Raw genomic sequence first — 23173 nt, 5'->3', positions numbered from 1 at the left:
TTTGGGTAAAGGATGAAAGTGGTCAAAAGTATAAACTTCCAGTTATAAGATAAATAAGTCCTGGGGTTGTAATGTACAGCATGGTGACTATAGTTAATAATACTGTATTATATACTTGAAAGTTGCTGAGAGAGTAGATCTCAGAAGTTCTCATCACAAGAAAGAAATTTATGTTTGTATACCTGAAACTAATATAATGTTATTTGTCAATTATATCTACTTAAAAAATAAAATAAAATTTTAAAAATAAAATGCATGCGCTAAGAAATTAACACACAATAGAGAGAGAGAGAAATTCAAAATGGCAGAGAGAGAAAATAAGTATAGGAAGTCGACAGTTGGTTCAAAAACCACTCTCCAAGCTACAAATACCCCCCCAACAATTCTCTTCTGGTGGCCCAGCATGTTTTCCCCAGCCAGAGGCAGAACTTCAAAGAGTAAAGCCCCTACAGATAGCGATGGAATCTCAGTGAAGAAGAACTTCACCTACTTCATATCTTGTCCCAGGACGTGTGTTAAACTATGGGTACATTCTACTTTTCACAAATTCTGTTATTCTAGGCCTTAAAGATAAACATTTAGAATTGGATTCCAAATTAAACTCATAAAGTGCAAAAAGACCTGTTTTACACATGCAAGTTACACACACATACACGTACACACACACACACACACACACACACAGCATACATATGTATGGACTAAGAACTACCATATCAATCATCATTATATGTGCAGGGAATAGTTTTAAGAAAACAAAATTCTGGCCAGGACTATGAGTTACGATCATTTAGATCGTAAAAAATAGAGTGATTTTTTTCCGTAGCACTTCTCTGTTCTTTCAAAATATTTGAAGCATTATCTAAGCACAAATATGAAATGTCTGATGGAAAATATATCCTCTGACTATTTAAAGTGCCTTCTGGATCACAGATTGATTTTCTTCTGATGCATCAAAGTTTGAAATAGATGAACGTGGTGATGTTAGTTTTTCTTTTATTCCAATAATATCCTTCATGGTTACATATGTTTTCCCAACTTGTGCTCTAAGCAAACATTCCTTTTCACAGTTACTCTTCCAAAAACAATCCATTAGAAGCTTTTACATGATAAAGATCCAGTCTACATCTTAACTTTATAAATCATATTCTCATGAGTACACATGGTAAATTTTATCAACAGATAAATTATAATGGCAAAGGAAGAAATGTCATTATTTGGGAGGAAAATTTAAAACTGAGGCTGTCTATGTCTCATATGGACATCAAGGGTCCCTGACGGGTTTTTTAAAAATAATAGATGTTTACCCTTGTTTCTGTTCATTGCCAGAATTTTTTGCAACTAACCAGTAAACTAGGGGTCAGCTTATTTCCCCAGAGATATGATTACATTAGTCACTCAGTAAATCCTGAATTAATTTTGTTCCCAAGTTTTCTGAGGAACTCATTAGATAATCTCTGGATCTAGGGAAATTAGTTACAGGGCCTAAAGGAATCACCCTCACTGAACCAAAAGGGAAAAAAAAATTCAGTAGCAGCAAATATGCTGGAGAAATCTTAACCAAAAGGTTCCCCAAGTCTTAACAAATACGAATTCATAATACACTGAATATTTCTACTATAAAGTAAATAACCAAAGCCTATATTTATAGCATCTTATGCTAGATGGGCTGTAAATGTCAAGATCTGGTGTAAACCAGTGATTTACTTGGAGCAGCAGAGTTCTATGTCTAGTAGCCACTGGGGTGATTCTTCAAAAAAGAACCGTTTAATAAATGCACAGACTTGAACTAATGCTCTAAGGTGTCACTGACAAAAATCTATGCTGCTGGAAATTAACATCTTTCAAGTACTGGATGAAATTGTAGTTCTCCTCGCACCAACAACCTGCATTCACCTTTTTCTCGCATCACATTTGAATCACATTGAGGAGATAAGCAGAGCAACGTTGTTGAATATTCATTAGCTTCATCCCTGCTAGCTCTCTCAGTGGTACACTCTCTCTAGGTTACTTGTTCCAGAGACCACACAGACAGGAAAGGCATACAAGCTACTATTGTTAGTCTCCAACCCCACAGAAATACGCTATCCCCACTCCACAACCAGAACTAGAAAGTCCATCTAGCATCATACACTGAGTAGAATTAGAATCAGTTCACCCACTGCTTTCCCAGATTGATTTTCTATCACATACTTTTTTTTCATAAAATTTCAAAATGGCCTTCAAAGAAGGTACTAATTACTTCCTTCCTTTAACTGCCTAGAAATGAACTCCAAACATAATAAAAACAAAACTTTGTTTCATAAATAAACAAGACTGGTCCTGTCCATAGTCTGTATATTTATCCACAGCAAGTTTAGAACAAAAAGGTTCCATGGGAAATTAGAGTGATATTAAAAGCAAGTCAAAGCAAGTATCAAGTGCACTCAAATAAGTCATGCTACTAATTAGCAGTAAAGAGTCAATGGAATTCAGAAAATTCTTGTAACTTTGAGCTTTCTTTTCATCAATGTGCTATGGAAGAGAAAGGTTTCTTTTCACCGAGATATGTCCTCACTAGAATTTGTTTAATTTCTTTCTAGCAGTGCTAAATGACAATCAAAATCTAAACCCTGCCTCTGAGGCCTCTTAACAGCCAGTTTTCCTGGAATATAAAAATCTAATGAAATAAAGTGTATTACAGTGAATAAAGTGTATTCCAGTTGGCCTTAGTTGCCTTGAAAACCAGAAGAGCTGTGTGAACCCTTTCATAAATTTGCCCCTTTCAGTGAAAGGAGAGGTTACAGACTACAATAAACAATACAGGAGGGCTGGTGTGGCCAAAGGAATTCTGTTCCATGCAGGAAACAAGAAGGCCCAGATGTCCAGTTGCCCATAACCCATCAGCGCTCACCTCTTTCACATAGTTTTTATAAAGACTTTGCTGGAACAGTTTATATTCATCTTGAAAACAGACACACAAAAAAGAAAGGATAAGGGGAAGAAGGAGAGGGGCGGTGGGGGGAGGAGGAGAAGGATCTTTTCAAGACTGATCCTTTTCAAGATCTGAGAGTTTGATAACTCAGGGCAATCTGCCCTCAAAGAGCAAAAATATCTTTATATTTATGCTATGGAATAACATATTTAGATAATTAGGGAATGAGTAAAGTGCTAGGACCATAAAGTTTTTTCCATGGAGAAATATAAAGTCTGTTTTTATAGCCCAAGTGTTGCCCTTTCTCATATCTTTTCAAGTATTTTGCTTACAATGAATTTTCCCCAAAGTATTACTTATCTGAGCAAACCATCTGAGTTTCATTAGCAAGGCCAGATGCAACAAAGGTCAGTTCTGATATCAGCTAGTTTCTATGAAGCAAAGGAAATAAAATTCACCATGACCCAAAGGATCATAATATACATCCATTATATATTGTTTAAACTGAGCACTGAAAAAGAAGCTTAAAGAGTAACATTTTATGTGAAATACAGTCTATTAGTCCAGTTTTTAATCTTTTCAAGTGTATATATTACAGGAGATTTAACAGAGAAATAAATGCTTGACAAAACTTCCAATCCTGGTGTTTGTAGATCTATAAATTCAAATTGGTTATCAAAAGGTGCTTTTTCAACCTGTGTGGAATTTATCTGATAATTTATGAACACTTGTTACTCAGATTTAGAGCTCTTTCTGCATCAACAGCAGATTCACACCAACCAAATGCCTCCATGAACCCTTTTCTCTCAATACTCTATACAACCCCTCCCAGCCCACTGTTGTAAATAAAGTTTTGCTGGAGCACAGCCATGCCCGTTCATTTACAAATTTTCTATGGCTTCTTTTTTTTTTTTTTTTTTTTTTGTGGTATGCGGGCCTCCCTCTGCCGCGGCCTCTCCCGCTGCGGAGCACAGGCTCCGGACGCGCAGGCCCAGCGGCCATGGCTCACGGGCCCAGCCGCTCCGCGGCATGTGGGATCCTCCCAGACCGGGAAGCGAACCCGGTTCCCCTGCATCGGCAGGCGGACGCGCAACCACTGCGCCACCAGGGAAGCCCTATGGCTTCTTTTGAGCAGACTTTAAAAGTTGCAACAGAGAGCCTATATGGTCCAGAAACCCTTAACTATTTACTATCTGGCATTTTAAAAAAGGTTGCTTAAACAGCGTTCTATACCCCATCTACCTATCTTTACCTTCCCAATTTTACTTTCATTTCCTACTGAAATACACATTTCTAATGCCTAATTTATTATAAACCTTAATGATCATTCCTTATACTTTCAGTATTTGGCTTGAAAAAGACTTTCAGTAAATTTTAATTCTTTCCAAGGAAATATGAATTGCTGTTACATTTCATAACATAAACCTTACTCTTTTTCCTCTGCTTGTTCGACATTTACTGGAGTCGCACTTCCCAGTCAGGCCACATACAATCGTGCAGGTTGCTCACTGCACAAAATGGCCCAGCAAAGGGGATGAGCTGAGGCTGGATGCAGCCCACACATCCCTTTTCTAGTCATAAACCTTGACACAATGCTATAACCTTCCACAGGAAAGGCCACCTTCATTCAAAATTGCATGAAGGTCTCTTCTCCTCATTAAGCTTTGCACCCACATGGTTGATTATGCCAATGTGCACAAAGGTATCATCTGATCCAGCAGAACCCTATGTTCTCTTATTCTTTTTCAGCAGATCTCTGATAGGATCCTAGAAAATGCAGGTAAAATTCCTAAGTAACATTCTGAATGTCCCAACTTTTGCACAATCTAGCCCTGGTATTATGCACAGGTATTCAGCAATTTATAGTGATGAAGTAGGAGTTAGAAGTTGAGAGAGAAGATAAAGGTAGGCTGAGTAAACTGGATGTATTCATCATTTATGTTGAGGATGTGAGAAGGTTCTTAATAAGAGAGGAAAATAAGGAAAGAGGTTTACTTGTATAAATCAGTTATATCCTGGCCCAATCTCTGTGTGGAATTTATACATTTCTAGAGTTAAGTAACTATTTAGCAAAAAGAAAAACAGAGAAGAGGAAAGAAATTAATTTCTGGGGGCTGGGAGGGCAGTAGTGGTGGAAAGAAATGGACTATGAGAAAAGGTAGGAAAAATAACGGTTAAAAGGAGGAAGCTAGGAAAAGCTCATAGAAAATTAGGGTGAGGAAAGGTCAAGGATGAGAATTAAAGGGAAAAAGATGACTGGACATGAAGCGAAGGGTCTGAGTATGGAGTGTGAGAGGTTTTGAGATAAGGCAGAAGAAAGAAAGAAGAAAAAGGAGAAGAATAACCACAGCTGCAGCTCTAACCTTCTAGCTAACAAGTAATTAAAGATCGTTGATCTATTTTGTCTTGATACAATATGCGATTATCCTAATGCATGATAGCAGAGCTGAAAGAATTTGTATAGAGATCAGTGTCAGAATTTCAAGGAATTAAATATTTAAACATTTTATAATAGGGAAAGAAGATAAAGAATAATGTACAGGAGACTTCCCGGGTGGTCCAGTGGGTGAGACCCCATGCTCCCAATGCAGGGGGCCCGGGTTTTATCCCTGGTCAGGGAACTAGATCTCACATGGATGCCGCAACTAAGAAGCCCGCGTGCTGCAACTAAGAAGCCCGCATGCCACAACTAAAGATCCCCAATGCCACAACTAAAAAGATCCTGCATGCTGAAACAAAGATCTTGTGTGCCACAACTAAGACCCGACGCAGCCAAAATAAATAAATAAATAAATAAATTTTTAAAATGAATAATGTATAAAGTTAGATTTGCATTTTACGTTTTTCTCCAGAAGTCTCTAACTTTACACATTTGGATCCTTTTTTCAGCCTCTCTTGAAATAAATGTAATTCTGATTAGTCAAACTATTATATTGAACTTATGAAAAGGTTTTGAAGATGATTTATGGCTTACCAGTTAGAAAGTGAATTATTTTACAAAAAAAAAAAAAAAAATGAATTAGCCCATAGCAGCTCTAAACTGAACATTACAAAGTGATTATGTGAGTCACATACTTGAGTTTGAAGTGTTATGAAGTCTTGAACTAACTAATAAATCAGCTGACTATTCTAAACCCTATGTTCATAGAAGTATTAATGATAAAAAAAATAGTGACCCACACATTCAGAAAGTTTAAGGGGAAAATACCCTTTTTCAACTTGTTCCTCGATTTTACAAGGTTTGAAGTGGGCCTCTCCTAAAGGAACCACCCTTCCATTATGGGAGGCCTACCTCCAGCTATGTCACCTCACCATTGAGATCATACCTTACTGTACGTGACCTGAATAGAACAATGGAACCACAAGACCAATTTCAGCACAATATCACATCCAAAAGAAATAAAATTTGGATATTGTTTTGTTTTCCTTTTTGTCTTAACTTTCTTTTGTTACACAACAAATTATCACAAATTTAGCAGCTGAAAACAACAACTCTTAATTCACTCACAATTCCATAGTTCTGACGTCCGGCATGGTGTGACTGGGTCCTCTATTCAGTGAATCACAAAGCAGAAATAAAGGGGTCAGCTGAGCTGAGTTTTCATCTGGAGGCTCTGAAAAAAGAAAATCCACTTCCAAACTCATTCTATTGTTGGCAGAAGTTAGTTCCTGGAGGTTTTATGACTGAGGTCCCTGTTTTCTTGTTGGCTGTAAACCAGGGCATCTGTAACTTATAGAGGCCTCCCACTGTTCCCTGACAAGTGGCCCTTTCCATAACACGACATTTCTTTCTTTAAGACCAACAGGAGTATGTCTCTGCTGCCTTGGAACTCTGACTTCTGAAACCAGCCGGAGAAAACTCTCCACTCTTAAAGGGCTTCCCTGGTTAGTCCAGGCCCACCCAAGATAATCTTCCTTTTGCCATATAGTGTAATATAGTCATCTCATCATATTCACAGGTGCCACCCACACCCCCAGGGAAGAGTATTATATAAGGGTGAGGGTCATTGGGAACTATCTTAGAAATCTACTTGCCAGTTTTGTTTCCGTTTTTTTCATACTATAGAGTTGGTGATACTGCCGTGAAATGTCCACTCTCATATGGCCAGAAACTACCCCCTCAGCAATTTCTCAACATAATAATCCTCCATCAACCATGGCAGTTATGCTCCTGAAAAGCACAGTAGTTGGCAAGACAGCAGTTGGTAAAATCAGGATCTTACAAAGGAAATGATATTGGGGGAGCAATGAAAAAGTCATTAAATATGCATTAGGGTCTGTACATTGTTTACTAAGGCATTTGCTTCCTAAATAAACTATGTTAGTTGGTCAACGTTAAACTGTTTGAATAAACAATTGTCCTGACTCATCTTTGATTATTCAGGGAACAGGTCTGCAGACATCATGATTTGCTAAGATTTGTAAACTTTCACTTGTTTAATTTGCTTGTAAAATTTTACTCTTTTATAAAGCTTCTTGGATCAGTTCTTGCAAGCTTATAAATCTAATATCTTTTGCACTTGCAGTTTCCTTTATTCTTTTACACAAGTTACCACAAAATGTTTGTGTGGCTCGCTAGCTTAACATGTTATTTTCTGGATCTGATCTATTATCCATATCACTGCACTAGCCTCAGTGCCTATATCGTCAATAAATACTTGTTGAAAGAATGACTGAATGAATGAATGAATGAATGATTGAATATTGAGAGGGTACAGCACAAAGAGACGTCTCTACTCTTTCCTAAATCTAAGTGAAAAGGGAAAAAATAATTATCACACTCTGTTTTAAAAGAATTAGACTGAACTATATATACATAAAAAGATAATGAATTTTTAATTTGGGGCATATTGATTAAAATTTTTTTGTTTATTTCAGAACAGCTTCTAGCAGTGGTGGAACTTCTCAGGTATAAATGAAGAAAGGGAAGTGTGATGTGAATGTTATGTGTCTACTTGGCTGGACCACAGTGCCCAGATATTTGGTCAAGGGTGTTTCTGATGAGATTAACATTTACATCAGTGGACTGCGAATAAAGCAGATTGCCCCACATAATGTGCAAGGGTTTCATCCAATCAGATGAAGATCTGACTAGAACAAAATCTGACTTCCCTTGAGCAAGAGGGGATTCTGCCAGCTTGATGGCCCACCCTGCAGATTTTAGACTTGCCGGCCTTCATAATCACATGGGCCAATTCCTTCAAATAAATATCTCTCTGTCTCCATTTTTCTCTCTCTCTCTCTCTCTCTCTCTACACACACACACACACACACACACACACACACACACACACACACTATCGGGGTTCAGTTTCTCCAGAGAACCCTGGCTATTACAGGAAGTCTCAAGGAGGCACATCCACACTCTCAAAGTGGGAGCCTGTTCTACTAGGAACCCTATCTCCCTCACAGCAGCTGAGGCTTTGCTGTTGAGCCAGGGTCACCATCTGGCTGGAAAGTCCCTTGGTCAACTTGACATCATTGCCACCCTCTCCAAAGGTCTCTTATGCATCACAGAACACAAACCGGGAACTCCATTTCCAGAATCCACTTCCTTGTATGATTATAAGTTAGAGTCTACCAATGAGAGGCATTTGCATGAGATCTAGAAGGCAGAAGAGATGGAGAGGCTGTTACCCTCTGGAGGCAGTTGCAAGAAGTTGCAGATAGACACATGGGCTGATATGAGGATCAAAGTAACTTCAGTTTCTTTCAGAATCATGGAAATCACTGCTGTGGGATGAGATCATCAGTGCAGCTTTCCTGCCCTTTGCTCCTGCAGTGCTTTCAACAGTTACATAAGCCTCTATTTCCCTGTCTTGAAACCCTTCCTATTCAAAATGCACACAATGCCTCGGTGTTCTGACCAGACCCAGACTACACCACTGATACATTCTTTTGGATGAAAGGGAGAGGAAGCTCTTCATTCTTTCCATTATCCTAATCTATCAGATGGGGTATAATAACTTGGAACTCTAAGAGGGATCATAATCCTCTTCCACCCAGAAATTCCAATGACTCCTATGAAAGTGGGTCTACTCTTCACCCTCCTGTCTAAACCCATAGGCCTGAGATCACTGGGGAGAAGCTGCAAGACTCTCTATAGAGCAGGAATGAGGTGTTTCCCCTGGCAAAAATATCTCCCATTACACTTCCCTTGGAAGAGCAGGTTCCAACCTGTCTTATACAATCGTGATTAAGACACTAAAACAGTTCTTCCCAGAACAAAGAAGATAAATTGATAGTTTCATCTTTAAAAATCAAATTGCTGACAATATTAGAACAACAGTTTATCCTTCTTAAATATCTGTGTGCACTGTGTCTGTTCTCTTTAGTTCCATCTCACAGGTATCCTCTTACAATAGGATAAACCTTAAACTCTTAACTATGACAACCTGGTCCATGTGGCCTCTGCGTAACATCTCAGACTCACTTCAGTCACTCTGAATTCAGGCCTCATTAGCCTCTTTACGATATGAGTCAACCCTGTTCTTTGGGTCTTACGGCCTTTGCACATTCCATTCTCTCTGCCTGAAAACACTCCCGTGGATTCTGACTCTACCTTCATACCCTTTGTCTCAATAATTTCTACTCACTCTCCAGCTCTCCTTTTAAACATCACTTCCACGGGCAGGTTACTTCATCCTGTTATTCACACTTATATTATTGCACTTTGCAGTGCTTATTACAACTACAATTTACTAATTTTCAAAATATCTTTCTTCCCTTCTAGACGATAGCTTCCTGGTGTTACATTTTCACCACTGCATCCCTGGTACCTGGCGTGTTAAGCAAATAGACCTTAAATATGTATTGAATAAAAGAAAAAAAAGAGAGGGAGGGAACAAGGAAGGAAGAAACAAATGAACAAAGGAATGAAGGAAAGGGAGGAGGAGTTGTGGTGGTTAAAATTAAATTCACCATAAATCAGTGATATTTCAGGCGGCACTATAGAAAAAGGAATCTATGGATTGACTGGAGAGAAAAAAAGACCTTCACAGAAAGCTAGAGAAGTGTTCTGTCTGGAAAAAGATTAATACAGTGCTAGATCACTAAAAGAAACCATGTTTTTTTTTAAGATGGTGATGATGACAGAAACTGGAGAGGGTTCTGTGTTTCATCTGCAGTTTGGGGAAGGTAAATAAGTTTTTAAATAAGGTGGGCGGACACCGGTGGGCCAGCAGAAACCGCACTGCCTCCATTTGGGGAAGCATTTGGCTGCCACTATTCCCAACGGACCTCCGAGGACTATGTCAGCGCAAAATGGCTCCAGCCTTTTCTGGTTCTTGGCAATATAGAATAGCCTGAATCAAAGGACAGGAAACAAAACAGACATGGACTCTTCTCCCCAGTGTGCAAAAGTAGCCACTTGCCACATGAAAAGGAAAGACGAGAATCCATTATGTCGCCTACTCAGAATATGTTTAATGAGAGTAGCTCGTCGTTTGAATCAATTTGTTCCGCAATATCTACTCGATTCCTATTATTACTCTCCAACTTCTTCATTCTACCTTTATAACTACCCCCCAAAAGTCAACGTCTCCCAGGGATTTGTGTGTATGTATGTGTGGTGGGTCACAAGCAGAAGGAACTTGGCACCACAATCACAATTAGATAAAGTCAAGCCAGGTCAAAGAGAAAGGTCGGGTCAAGAGGAAATGGTAGATAAACAGTGAAGGGTTCACTTCTTTAGAACTAGATATATGGACACTTGCCAGTGCTACACAACTGCTTATTGTGTGGAAGAATGCCAAAATGTGACAGCAAGAAATTTCCACGAGTAAAAAAATAAAAGTCTTTCTATGAGGGCTTAATGCACTGAAAATAAAAACCAATGCAATTTTATGGTTTTAAATTATAGGAAAGACAACTGAGTGAAAAAGAGAAATACAGCTTAAAAATCATGTGTACTGAAAAAAAAGCATATACAACTATACAGAACAAAGGTGCTACTAAAGTGCAAAGTATTTAGATATTCTAAAGTGCAAAGTATTTATTCTAAAGTGCAAAGTATTTAAATCTTTCCAGTTCTCTGAGGGAATGAAAGAATCAAACATACGTATATGATACACAAATACACATTGATGTTACAAGGAAAATAAGGGGAAACATCTTCATAAGGATTTTGATGAGAATTCTTGGCCATGAGACTACACTTTAGCTTTCAGAGTTTGTACTCTCATATTGATTGTTCTTTTCTACTTTTCTTACATGACTCTGTTATTCAGGGCATCACCTGAGTCTTGATCACTTTCTTTCCTAAATCTGCACAATCTTCCAAGATATTTTCTGTGCTATGAACCATTTTCATTTATTCATAGTAATTGCCAATATCTAATCTATTTCTTTAAATGTTTCAGTTCCTTAAATTTCCCCCAAGCCACGATAAGTCATCCTTCAGAAAGACAAGGCAAAAAACAACACTAAAAAATTTCTTTAAATATCTATTTCTTCCATGTTACCTATATGTCATTTGGAAATTTTGTCCAAAAGTCCCACTTATAGTAATTATTCTTTTTTTTTCTCAAAGCATGAAGTCTGGCTTTGTATGTAGTTCAGTTTGCTATTGCCTCTGATGCAATGTTGTGCAGATTGATTATGCAAAATGATTGATTCTCTCCAAATTTTCACCCATTGTAATAAAACACTTTCAATTTCAGTCAGTGAGCTAGTGTAAATACATGGAGGAAATATAACTGCACATTTTTTCTTCTACAGATCACAGCTTTTCCCATTTGTTGGTAACAGATAATTTTGCAAAACCGACACTGAAACACACTGCTCCCAATCTCTATTGCAACTATATACTCTTAAAAAAAAAAAAAAAAGAAAAAAGCCCTGGAGGAATTCTTTGAAGAATTAATGCATCACTGTATGTTAATAGCATATGCTCAATAAATATAGATAAACATGTCATGAATGGATTAATAAGTTTAGATTAGAGAGAGAGTATGTATATGCGTGTGTCTTCGTCTGTTTGGCTGCTGTAACAACATACTATAAGCTGGTTGCTTATAAACAACAAACATTTATTTCTTATGGTTCTGGAGACTGAAAAGCCAAAATCATGGTGCCAGCATACCGGGCATTTGGTGAGAGCTTACTTCCTAGATGGCCATCTTTTCACTGTAAACTTGCATGGTGGAAAAGGGGCAGGGAAGGTTTATCAGGCCTCTTTTATTAAGAGCACTAATTCCATTCTTGAGGGCTCTGCCCTCATGACTGAATCACCTCCCAAAAGCCCCTACCTCCCAATACCATCACGTTGGGGGGTTAGGATTTCAACGCATGAATTTGGGGGAGACACAAACATTCAACCTAAGGTAGACAGATTAGATAGATAAACAGATAATAGAGGATAGGAAGATAGATGATAGATAGATTGATAGATAAATAGATAGACAGATAGGTAGGATTTGTTGAAAATGAACATGCATGGAACAAACTTATGGAAATAATGATTCAGTAGGTGAACATGAGAATCCACTGATTCTGATGACCCTTCTGGTCAAAGATAGATATAGGGAGGGAATCTCTATCTCTGGCCCAGCCTCTGAACACACACATCTGACTCTAAGGGGCAAAAGAACCATAAGCGGTAAGAAAAAGCTGCTTCCCTCAGAATATGCTGGGGCCTAAGAAAATCTGCTTTATGAGCCCTCCAACAGATCTTAACACAAAAGCAGAGAGAGTCCTTCAGTCCCATTCTCCCATTCCAGCGTAAATCATCACACCCTGAGGGCTTTGGGCCATGGTCTATGGAAAAAACTAGACTCTGGAGCATCTTCTTCCTGGAGTGAGACAAATCAGCAGCAAGCCAGTAGGTTTGGGCAGCACCCCCAGCAGCTTCCACATCATGCCAAGAGCAGACTGAAGTACACAGTGGAGTGGCATGAGGTTGTAAAATATTGCCCAGCACCTGGAAACACTGCCTGGGGAGTCACAGGGACACTTAAGAGAACTGTCCTGGGGTTGAGAGCCTCCTTTGAGCAGATGGAGGGTAGAGCCAGACTGATAAATGACATATGTGCTCAAGAAAAGAATCTGCAAAATGTTTCTATGGAGAAAATCCTTGCTTTTATTCTTATCCCATATATAAGAAAATAACAGTTTTTAGAAGTAGTATATCTGGGTCAGATAGAGAATCCATCTTTGCATTAGGATCATGCAAAAATACCTCCTCTCCTTTTTGTCAACGACACTGTTTATCTGGATAATAAGTGAGACAAATGACAAGACTTTTCCTTTCAAGTGATAAATAAATTAAGTAGCATACCAGACAAGATTTTCTTAGTTAAAAGCAAAATGAACACATGAATCATTGGTCTGAATAATTCAAGAAGAAAATTATCTTACATTTACCTCCTTTTCAATTTGAGCTGTACAATTTGACCTAAGTTGCCCACAAGCCAACTATTTTGGTTAGGTTTGTTTTTAATAAAGCACTAACACTCAAGTTTCATTTCTCTAATGTTTCAGAATATAGTTTAAACCACTTAAAATTGGAAGAGGATCTTTAAAGCATTGACGTATGAGGGATATTTCTAGTTCTCTTCCTCCCATACCCTTCCCAGGCCCACCTCTTTAACCCCCATTTCAATACAACCTTACTTCACTCCAGCTAATCCCCATCCCTGTCCTCACTTTCAAAGCTACACTTCTCGAAAGCACTGTGCACATTATTTCCTTCATTTCCTCACCCCTCATTCACTCCTCGACCCACTCTAGTCTGGCTTCTACTCTCACCAAAACCACCCTCCTTAAGATCATCAATTATCTCCATCTCCAATGGGCATGATTTCTCTGAAGAATTTTAGAATGCAGACCACGTCTCTCTCTCCTTACTTCTATGACTCTACCTTTTTACCTCTCCAGCCACTCCTTTTCTAACTCAGCTCCAGACTTCTTCTCATCTACCAGCCTTTAAATGTTGGATTTCCTCAAGTCTCCAGTCATGGGTCCCCTTCTCCTCCCACCCTACACCCGTGATTGCACTCCCAGTGCCTCAGGAGCTAGGTAGGTAACCTAATCCAGTGAAACAGACCAGGAAAAGCCCTCCAATGAAGGAAAAATCTACCATCTCAAAGGGAAACCCAGCCCCAGTACATTATTGACTTGCAGGAATGTGATGGAAATGTTGCTTCCTAGCTTCAATGACTATATAAACATCAACTCTCAATTACTTATCTCTAGTGTAGACTTCCTTTCAGAATTCCAGATATATACATTCAAATACCTACCCAATATTTTCACTTGGATGTCTCAAAAGAGTTTCATACCCAACTCACCCAAAACAGAATTCATGATCTTCCAACCTGGTCCTCCTGGAGAGCAGACTCATTTTATTGTCTAAAATAAATGGCATCACTACAGTTACTAAATCTAGCTGTTGAGTACAGTGGGGCATCATTCACCCAGTTGTTAACAACATATTCTCAGAGCGCTCAAAGTACATGTTTTCAGAATATATGTGTATATGATATATGTATATGAATGTGTATAAATATAAATTTGAGATGTGTGTATAACATACATTATATATAATTTTTATATGTCACTTATGTATATGTGAAATATATATGTATATATGTGTATGTATCAGTAGTATAGCACTAGTGCTTCCAGAATATAGTAAAGAATTATGTTAGAAAATATTGGTAAGACTTGGAATTGACTCAGAATAGAGTAACTTACATGACAGGCACAGTGAGGAAGGTTCCCACTCAATATAAGGCAGAATGTTTTATCTACAGGGCTGGTCTGATAAGTGCAGTGATGCCCAGGTTCCCCTTGAGGAAGGAAAGATTTATTCTGCTAGTTGCAAGAGAAGATAACCTTCAGTTTTTAACCCTTTTTGAGGATTGCCTCAGCTGACCCAAGATCCAATTAGTCAACAAGAGGGCATAAATGTCTAGCCCTCTACCTCAGACTCATGACAACTCTGATGGGCTAGTGCGGACCTGGGCTTACCGTGGGTTCATTTGAAGCTTTCATTGGGACTGCATGACGGCTTGACTTCTCGCTCTGCCCAATCCTGCCTCTTTCCCTCCCTTCCCCAGGTGATGATCTGATAAATGACCTGCACCCTAATTCCTCCTCTGAGTTTGTTTCAAAAGGAAACTGACTTGGGACACTTGCCAAATATAGAATGGCCTGCATCCTAAAGAATATGGGACCACTGCCAGAAATGTCCAAAGATGGGACAATTATTTTGAAATGTTACAGAAAAGATGCATCTATTGGATGTCGTCTGTATATGATTTTATGATTTTAAGTTTTGCACATTAGAAATCATACTTAATATACTTTATGTGTAGAGTACTTTATAGCTTTTACATATTATCTCATTCAAGCACAAAAAACAGATGAAGCAGAGAGAGTATCAGCCCCATTTACAGAAGAAGAAACTGAGGTTCAGAAATATTATTTGGCCCAAGGTCACATATTCATTAAATTAACAGTCTAGTGCTTGAATTAAGTTTTTCCTCAGTTCTCAACTTACAACCGAGGCTTCTTTCACTGTGTCAATTATGAGAAAGGACTATGGGTTTTCATAAAAGTATTGTCTAACCAAAAATTATATTAACTTTTTAATTTGCTCTGCCACTGCCAGTATTTTAATGGGTATTTTTTAAAAAATCATTGAAAACACAGCTGTGTTTCCATTTGCCAAGTATAAGTAATTCCATCCAAGAATTTTGATGGGACCTTTGAGACTTATAAGAGTCCTTTATTATTTCATTTGGTTCCAGATGACAGCCTGCCTTTCTGCTCAGTTGTATAGGCATGTCCTATGACATACCTGGCAGCACACATTTCACAGACTCCAGACTGCCAGGACCAAAGCCAGAGGTCTTGGAGTAAAATTCTGGATATTCATAAGAACATTACAATAGCAGATGAGGGAAGCTTTGTACAAAATATTTCTGAAATCAAAAGTTAGCAATATAGACTCTATCCTAGCATCCACCATGCTGGACAAAGCAAAGACTAGCCCTTTGGGTTGTTGGAACTTGAGACCTTGTGGTAGACAGACACTTGAACAAAGGCCTGCAAAGGCCACAATCATCTTGAGAGTTACATTAGAGTCTTAGAATGGTTAAAGCACTTGCCTACACTCTGAAGACAGGCAATAACGTCTTTCTCTAGCTCCAGATTATGTCCTTTGAAACAACAGTATAATCCAAATTAATCTGACAAGAGCATAACTGAGACAGAAGTTTACATGGAATCTGACCAGACTCCATTTAACCTTTTAATCAATGAAGACTAGGCCTTTCAATAACTTGTTTTTTGTCAGACAGAATTTCCATCCCAGAAGGAGAAATGACAGTTTCAAACTTGATTATATGGAACTTCCTTGGAGGATGCCACAAGAAGGAAAGCAGGTACCCATGTTAAGAGGGTGGCAAGGATATAACCCACTCCTACTTCAATTTCATATTGATCTTTCTTATAAACTTTCACTAAAACATGTTACACACATTTAGAGGGGGAAAGTTTGAAACTACTCCAATAAGTGACACAAAGCTGGGGTTTCAAGGCTGGTGTGCCTACCAGATGCCTCCTTTCCAGGAGGTGTTAAGGTCTGGCTTTGAGACTGGGTCCTGTCACTTCCCAGCTGTGTGAGACAGGGCAACTTACCTGAGCCTCAGCTTTTCATCTAGAACTTGTGGCTAATAATACCACCCTCATGGGGTAGTTATAAAGACCTCATGAACTATTATGTGCCAACATCCATCACCACAGCTTCCTCAGATGTGGTAGCATCTTCTGACTCTGCAGCTCCGCAGTTGCTGGTGCAGCGGCTCCATCTGCCCTCTTCAGTCCCCAGAGACACTCGGGCTACGTCAGAACTTCCAGCTTCTCAGACATCCGTCAGCACTGACAGAAACTTTAGTCATTTTCATCACCACCATCATTGTTATTAATCACGCTATCTGCTATTTATGTATACAGTGATGTACACAGTTGTTTTCCTGAAAATGAAGAGTATGAAATCTGGGAGGCAACAGAACACTTCTTATGTGGGTTCTGGAGTCAGACTGCCTTGATTTGAATCCTAACTCCACAACCTATTAGCTGCGTGATCACAGGCAAGATATTTAATATTTCTAAACCTCACTTTTCTTTTCTATAAAATGGGCATAAAAATGGTACCCACTCCCTAGTGTCATTATAAAAATTAAATTAGACAATCCATGTAAACTTCATGGAACACAATAAGTACTCAATATATGCTAGCTAGCTATCATCACTGTAGCACCTTACTAGAGTAACCCTGTTTTTAAATGTCATGTTTCAGGCAGTAGAGTCTTATGAATTAATATAAAATGAGTAAGAAATATTAAGTGAAAATTCAAGAATGTGCACATTACATATGGTTTTTGCGTTTAAAAAGAGAAATATCTCTAGATACTTATCTGCAGAAAAACAGACCTCAGGGATTTCCTCTGAGAAGGGAAACCTGGGAACTAAAGAAAAGGAGTAGAAAAGAGACATGTTTTACTGTAGACTATTTTTACTCTGTGAGTTGTTTAATATGTGTGGGAACTTCCTAGTCCAATAAATATAACATTAAAAATGAATCTTTTCTTCTAGTTTCACTACAGATAGTTTTTGGAAAGTGTCATCAAGATACTGTTGCTTTCCAGGGACCTATTATAATAATCACAAAGGTACTGATTGGAAGAGCTTTGATTACAATGATATCTCACAAAATTGTTCCATTTTACAGATTTTCATTGATTAAATCAGTTACCTCTTTGACAGGGAAGCATATGAATTTCAATTCAGATATCAGAAAGTAAATAAATAAAAATTATGCTGTATTTTATTTAGGGAGCATTAACCAAAATTTTCAATTAATGAGAATATAATTCTGCACCTGATATTCAGTAACTCACCACATATTCCCGCCTGCTCTCTACCACTCTGCCCCATTATTTCCAAACTGATTCCAGAAAACTGAGTTAATGTGTAAGGAAGACATTTTAAAAACTGTGCTGGACTTCCCTGGTGGTACAGTAGTTAAGAATCCACCTGCCAATGCAGGGGACACAGGTTCGCTCCCTGGTCCGGGAAGATCCCACATGCTGTGGAGCAACTAAGCCCGTGCGCCACAGCTACTGAGCCTGCACTCTAGAGCCTGCAAGCCACAACTACTGAGCCTGCATGCCACAACTACTGAAGCCTGCGCGCCTAGAGCCCGTGCTCCACAATTAGAGAAGCCACCACAATGAGAAGTCCGCACACCACAACAAAGAGTAGCCCCTGCTCGCCACAACTAGAGAAAGCCTGCACACAGCAGCGAAGACCCAACACAGCCAAAAAAAAAAATAAATTAATTTTTTAAAAAAAGTAACTGTCCTTACTATGTTTTCTATTTCTTCTATGAAATCTCCTTCAACCCTCATAGATGGCCTTCTCTCCTACAGGAATGTTATCTACAATTTATTGATTGATTTCAATGTGTCAGACACTGTTTTGAACACATTCTATGCATTTTCACTTACACTGCTCTCAAGGACAAAAGACTATTTTTAAAATTCAGTAACAGAGTGTAATAACAGCAAAACCACACACCAAATAAATGACTAAATGTAAGATAAGACTATGAGGTTGCAAACCTGTGCTTTTCATCATTCAAAAAAAAAAAAATACTACCCACAGTTATCGCCTGTACCTCTCATTGAACACTTAACATGTGCTACTTTGAATGACTTCTTTTCTGTTTTGTTTTTGTTTAACTTTTGCCCATGTTCAGTCATCCTAACTCAATTTTATAGTCCTTACACAAAGAACCTTGTCTTTTGACCCCTTTGTATTCCTAGCAGTTAGTACTGGACCAAAAGAATAACATGGGGATGATAGGGTTATGGTGGTGATGGTTAGAATGACATAATGACAAAGCCCACTGGGTGGGATTTGGGGCAGGCACTCTAGGCTGAAGTGTACTTATTCCTTCAACATTTATTGTCTCAATATCCACTCTAGGCCAAGCTAGTGCAGTCTCTGGACATAAGGGTACTGTAAATCTATGATTTAAAAAATCTATGATTAAAAAAACCACTTTATGGAGTGCTTTTGGGATATAGAGGGTGACTAGTATATCCAGAGAGGAGAAAAAGACTCTGTAATCCAGGTATACATTTATAGTCAAAGTCTACATTGCTACAATCTAAGCCAAGTTAAGGGCTTTGTATGCATTATTTCAATTAATCCTAGCTAAAACTTTGTCTGTTTGGTATTATTACCTCCTCTACGCAAATGAAAAAAAGTGAAGCTCACTTTTCCTAGGATTTTAAGTGTTAGAGTTAGGATTTGAGATTCTAGCCCCAGAATCTGAGCTCTTAACCGATGTTTGACCTGTCTTTTCTAAGACCTATACTATAAAATGAAAAACATTCCATTCGAAGTCATCTGAAAGTTCCACAAATTGTACAAAAACCAACCTGTAAAGTATGTTAACATTGAGCAAAACCCATCTAGTACAGCAGCAATAACTCTAGCTGAAAAGAATTTGGGGGATTCTTACAACTCTACTGTGTACACAGCAACTGTGCTATAGAGTAGAAGAGGAATATTGTCTGAAACTCTACTCTGGAGTGGGCTTGCCTACTAAGAAGTCAAAGGAGATTACCTACTTAATCTATGATTTTGAGTTTTCTTGAAGAGCCAATTGGAGTAATAGTTTAAAGGGCCAAGATATAACATGGTAAAGAAGTTATGGGAATAATCAAAATGCAGTTTCTAAGCATACCAGAATACAGATGCCTAGGAAAGAAGCAAGTCAAACATTAGTAACCAAAATTATTCTAAATTCGTTTAATGCAAACAATTTGTCAAATAAAGTGAAAATAGTCTAGCTATGCATAGCTTACAACCTCTTGAGGAAACCAGGCAGAAAGAGCCAGGAAGACTTTCCCAGAAATAAATCAAAGCTTTAGCAATGATATTCACTACTGAAATCTGGGACAGAAGTACAAGGCCAAAGAAGAGGCAGAACTATTCAATGGTTTCTGTCAGGAGCCAGAGTTATTGTAAATAGATTTGAAATGGGGAATTAAGAGACTATTACAGAAACATATGGCTTAAAATACCACAGTCTATTCGAGGGACCTAAATTTTTAAATAAAGCAGTTAAATGCTCTGTGCAGCATGAAATATTTCTGTAGGTGGAGTAAAAGAATGAGGTATGATCATACTACTAATTCCTTCCAGTCCCATAAGCCACCTCACCTCTGTTGCAAACCACAGGGCAGAGGTTGCAGTAATTACAACTGCTTGTCAGTGAGCAACCTACCCCTAGAGTCACTGAAAACCATGACATGATTAGAAATACAATTAAAAAGCAGTACTGATATATGAGAGAAAACGTGGTGAACAAAAGACTAGCCCAGATCATTAGAACAGTGAAACTACTCTGTATGATACTATCATGGTATATACATGTCATTATACCTTCGTCAAAACCCATACAATGTACAACACTAAGAGTGACCCCTAATCTAAACTATGGACTTTGCGTGATAATGATGTGTCAGTGTAGGTTCACCGATTATAACAAGTGAACCAGTCTAACGGAGGATGTCCCTAGTGCGGAAGGTTGTGCATGTAGGGACAGGGGTTATATATGGGAACTTTCTATCCTTGCCACTCAACTTTTCTGCAGCGAACCTGAAACTGCTCCAAAAATTAGTCTTAAAAAAAAAAAAAAGAAGACGACGACTAGCTCACTGGTCACGGATGGACCCAGAGTCCGTAGACAACACCTTAAAGAAATAGAGGATGAAGAAACCAAATTCTGCAGCTCCACCCTACTGCATTCTAGTTGTTTGTTCCATTATGCAAAATAGTGGAATACCTCCACCTGCCTACTCCTCCTACTCTTCACGCTGTTTGCACTGAGTTGTCTACTTATGAAAACATATTATGAGTGTGTCCGTTTCAAAAGGAAATATTTATTGAATAACAAGTTAGTAAAATCCATTATTGAAAAAATTTAATTGCAAATTTAAAACTTATTAGTATTTACCCTACCAAAATGAGTCTATAATTACTTCTCAAAATTAGTTTATAATTAGTCTATAAGTACTAAAAATTAGTAGTGAAAATTAGCGTGGCAAGCAGTAATTTTAGCATTCATAGAAAAAGCTCAAAGCTGCGTGATGGGTACATACATGAAGGATCATAATATTATTATCTACTTTTGTATCTGTTTGAAAGTCTCCTTAATATAAAGGTTTTTTAAAGGCTCAGCTAGGAAGTTAAAGTATATACCTGCTTAATGTACCAATGATTCTACATAAGGTCATTTGATTGCTATCAGATTGTGTTATTATAGTCATAGAAAAATATTTTATATTTTTTAGCACCAGCATTTGAAAATTTAGCCTAGTATTTAAGAATATGAATTCAGAAACTAGATGGTCTCAAGTTGCATTCCACCTACTCCGCTGCTCAGCGGTTGTAACCTTGGAAAAGTAATTTATGCTGCTTAAACTCCAATCTCCCCATCCAGAAATAGGGATAATATTACCATGGGTGATTGTAGAATTAAATGACATAAAAAGTACAAAGTCAGCACAGCATTGGGCTAATGATAGGTGCTCAATCAATACTAACGTTATTAACATTTCAAAGTTCTCTATTGATATTATTGATCTAAAACTAAAGGAAACAGTAAAGGTAATTAAGAATTCTATTTTGTAGGTGCGAAAAGAGATTTCAGAGATTCACAATTCAAAGATTAAAAGACTCTTCCTATTCTAGTGTATTTCTAGGTTAAATATTTAGAAATTAAAGAATTTACAAAAATAGAAGACATTATATAATCCTATCTTGGCCTTTAACCCTAATTAAATAACTTAAAGAAAGTTTTGCCATTGAATTAACCAATCAGTTTTCAAGACTGCCCTGGCTTTTACTTCCCACCAGGCCTTCTAGCATCACCTCTGCACAGGAGTACAGTCTCATGCTTAGGGATATGTTGATCTGGGGGGCCTTCTCCAGTCTCTCCTGAGTGGATATATGGAGAATTTATCAAATCCCTTTGTGGCTGTCTCATTTCCCAGATCTCCCTGTTAAATTTCAGGCTAGTCCGCTAGTCCACTGCTTGCCCCAGCCGCCAGGACTACAACCTTAGTGTACCTGAGCCATTGGTCCTCCCATTCATTTGCCACCGAAATTTGTGCTTTACTGACAACACTGCTGGATATGAGGTTTTCCATACTCTGCTCCAAACCAAGTGAGCCCTCTCTGGCAAGGAAGCTTCTTGTTTTCTTGTTCTGCAGAGCCCTGTTCAGTTCTGCTCAGATCTACCTTGGGGGTGGGTGTGGATGAGAGAAGTCCCAAGCAAGAATGCCAGAGGCTCCCACCATTCATATCTGACATTCAGTATTTTTTCATGAATAAATTGCTTCTCAATTTGTTGTATGCCTTTGGTCGTTTTCAAGAGCCCCGAAATAGTGGTTTATGATAATTTTGTCCAGTTTTATTGCTGTATAACGCTTTATCAGAAAACATAATCAGAACCTATTATACCACGTTTTATCACAAAAAGTAAATAGTGTTTTCTAAATGGGCTGTGTTATAAATTGTCTAACTTGTAGCCATCATTATTAGCATTTTTTTATTGGAGTATAATTGCTTTACAATGTTGTGTTAGTTTCTGCTGTACAGCATTTTGTTTTGAGGATCACAATAAATACATGTAAAGTAAAATGTTCATCTAATCTCAATAAATATTGGCCCTTTTCTACACAATGTTTATATGTTTTCTATAGAAAGTTTATATGGGGGCCCTTGTCTGTATAACATTTCTATATATTTCTATATAGTGCTTATATTTTTATGCTATGTGTTCCCATATAATCTTTTTTTTAGAATTATTTTGTATATTTTTTTTCATTTTAAAAATTGTATTTATTTATTTATTTTTGGCTGTGTTGGGTCTTCATTGCTGTGCATGAACTTTCTCTAGTTGCAGCAAGTGGGGGCTATTCTTCGTTGTGGTGCGTGGGGTTTCTCATTGCAGTAGCCTCTCTTGTTGCAGAGCACGGGCTCTAGGCACACGGGCTCAGTAGTTGTGGCTCGCAGGCTCTAGAGCGCAGGCTCAGTAGCTGTGGCACACGGGCTTAGTTGCTCCGCAGCATGTGGAATCTTCCCGGGCCAGGGCTCGAACCCATGTCCCCTGCATTGGCAGGCGGATTCCTAATCACTGCGGCACCAGGGAAGTCCCCCATAGAATCTTTTTAT

General features: G+C 38.2%; 1 long non-coding RNA gene across 4 annotated transcripts in view; it reads right to left on the bottom strand.

The window, feature by feature from the left end:
- Positions 1–23173, bottom strand: part of LOC114487481 (uncharacterized) — a 440556-nt gene that overhangs the window by 364713 nt on the left and 52670 nt on the right. For all 4 annotated transcript variants that reach the window (XR_008619003.1, XR_003682611.2, XR_003682613.2 and 1 more), the window contains exon 2: positions 6423–6528. This is a non-coding gene — a long non-coding RNA (uncharacterized lncRNA). The remainder of the gene's footprint in view (positions 1–6422; positions 6529–23173) is intronic.

Source organism: Physeter macrocephalus, chromosome 13 (assembly GCF_002837175.3).
Source record: "Physeter macrocephalus isolate SW-GA chromosome 13, ASM283717v5, whole genome shotgun sequence".
NCBI lineage: Eukaryota > Metazoa > Chordata > Mammalia > Artiodactyla > Physeteridae > Physeter > Physeter macrocephalus.
This window is presented reverse-complemented; position numbering and strand designations above follow the sequence as displayed.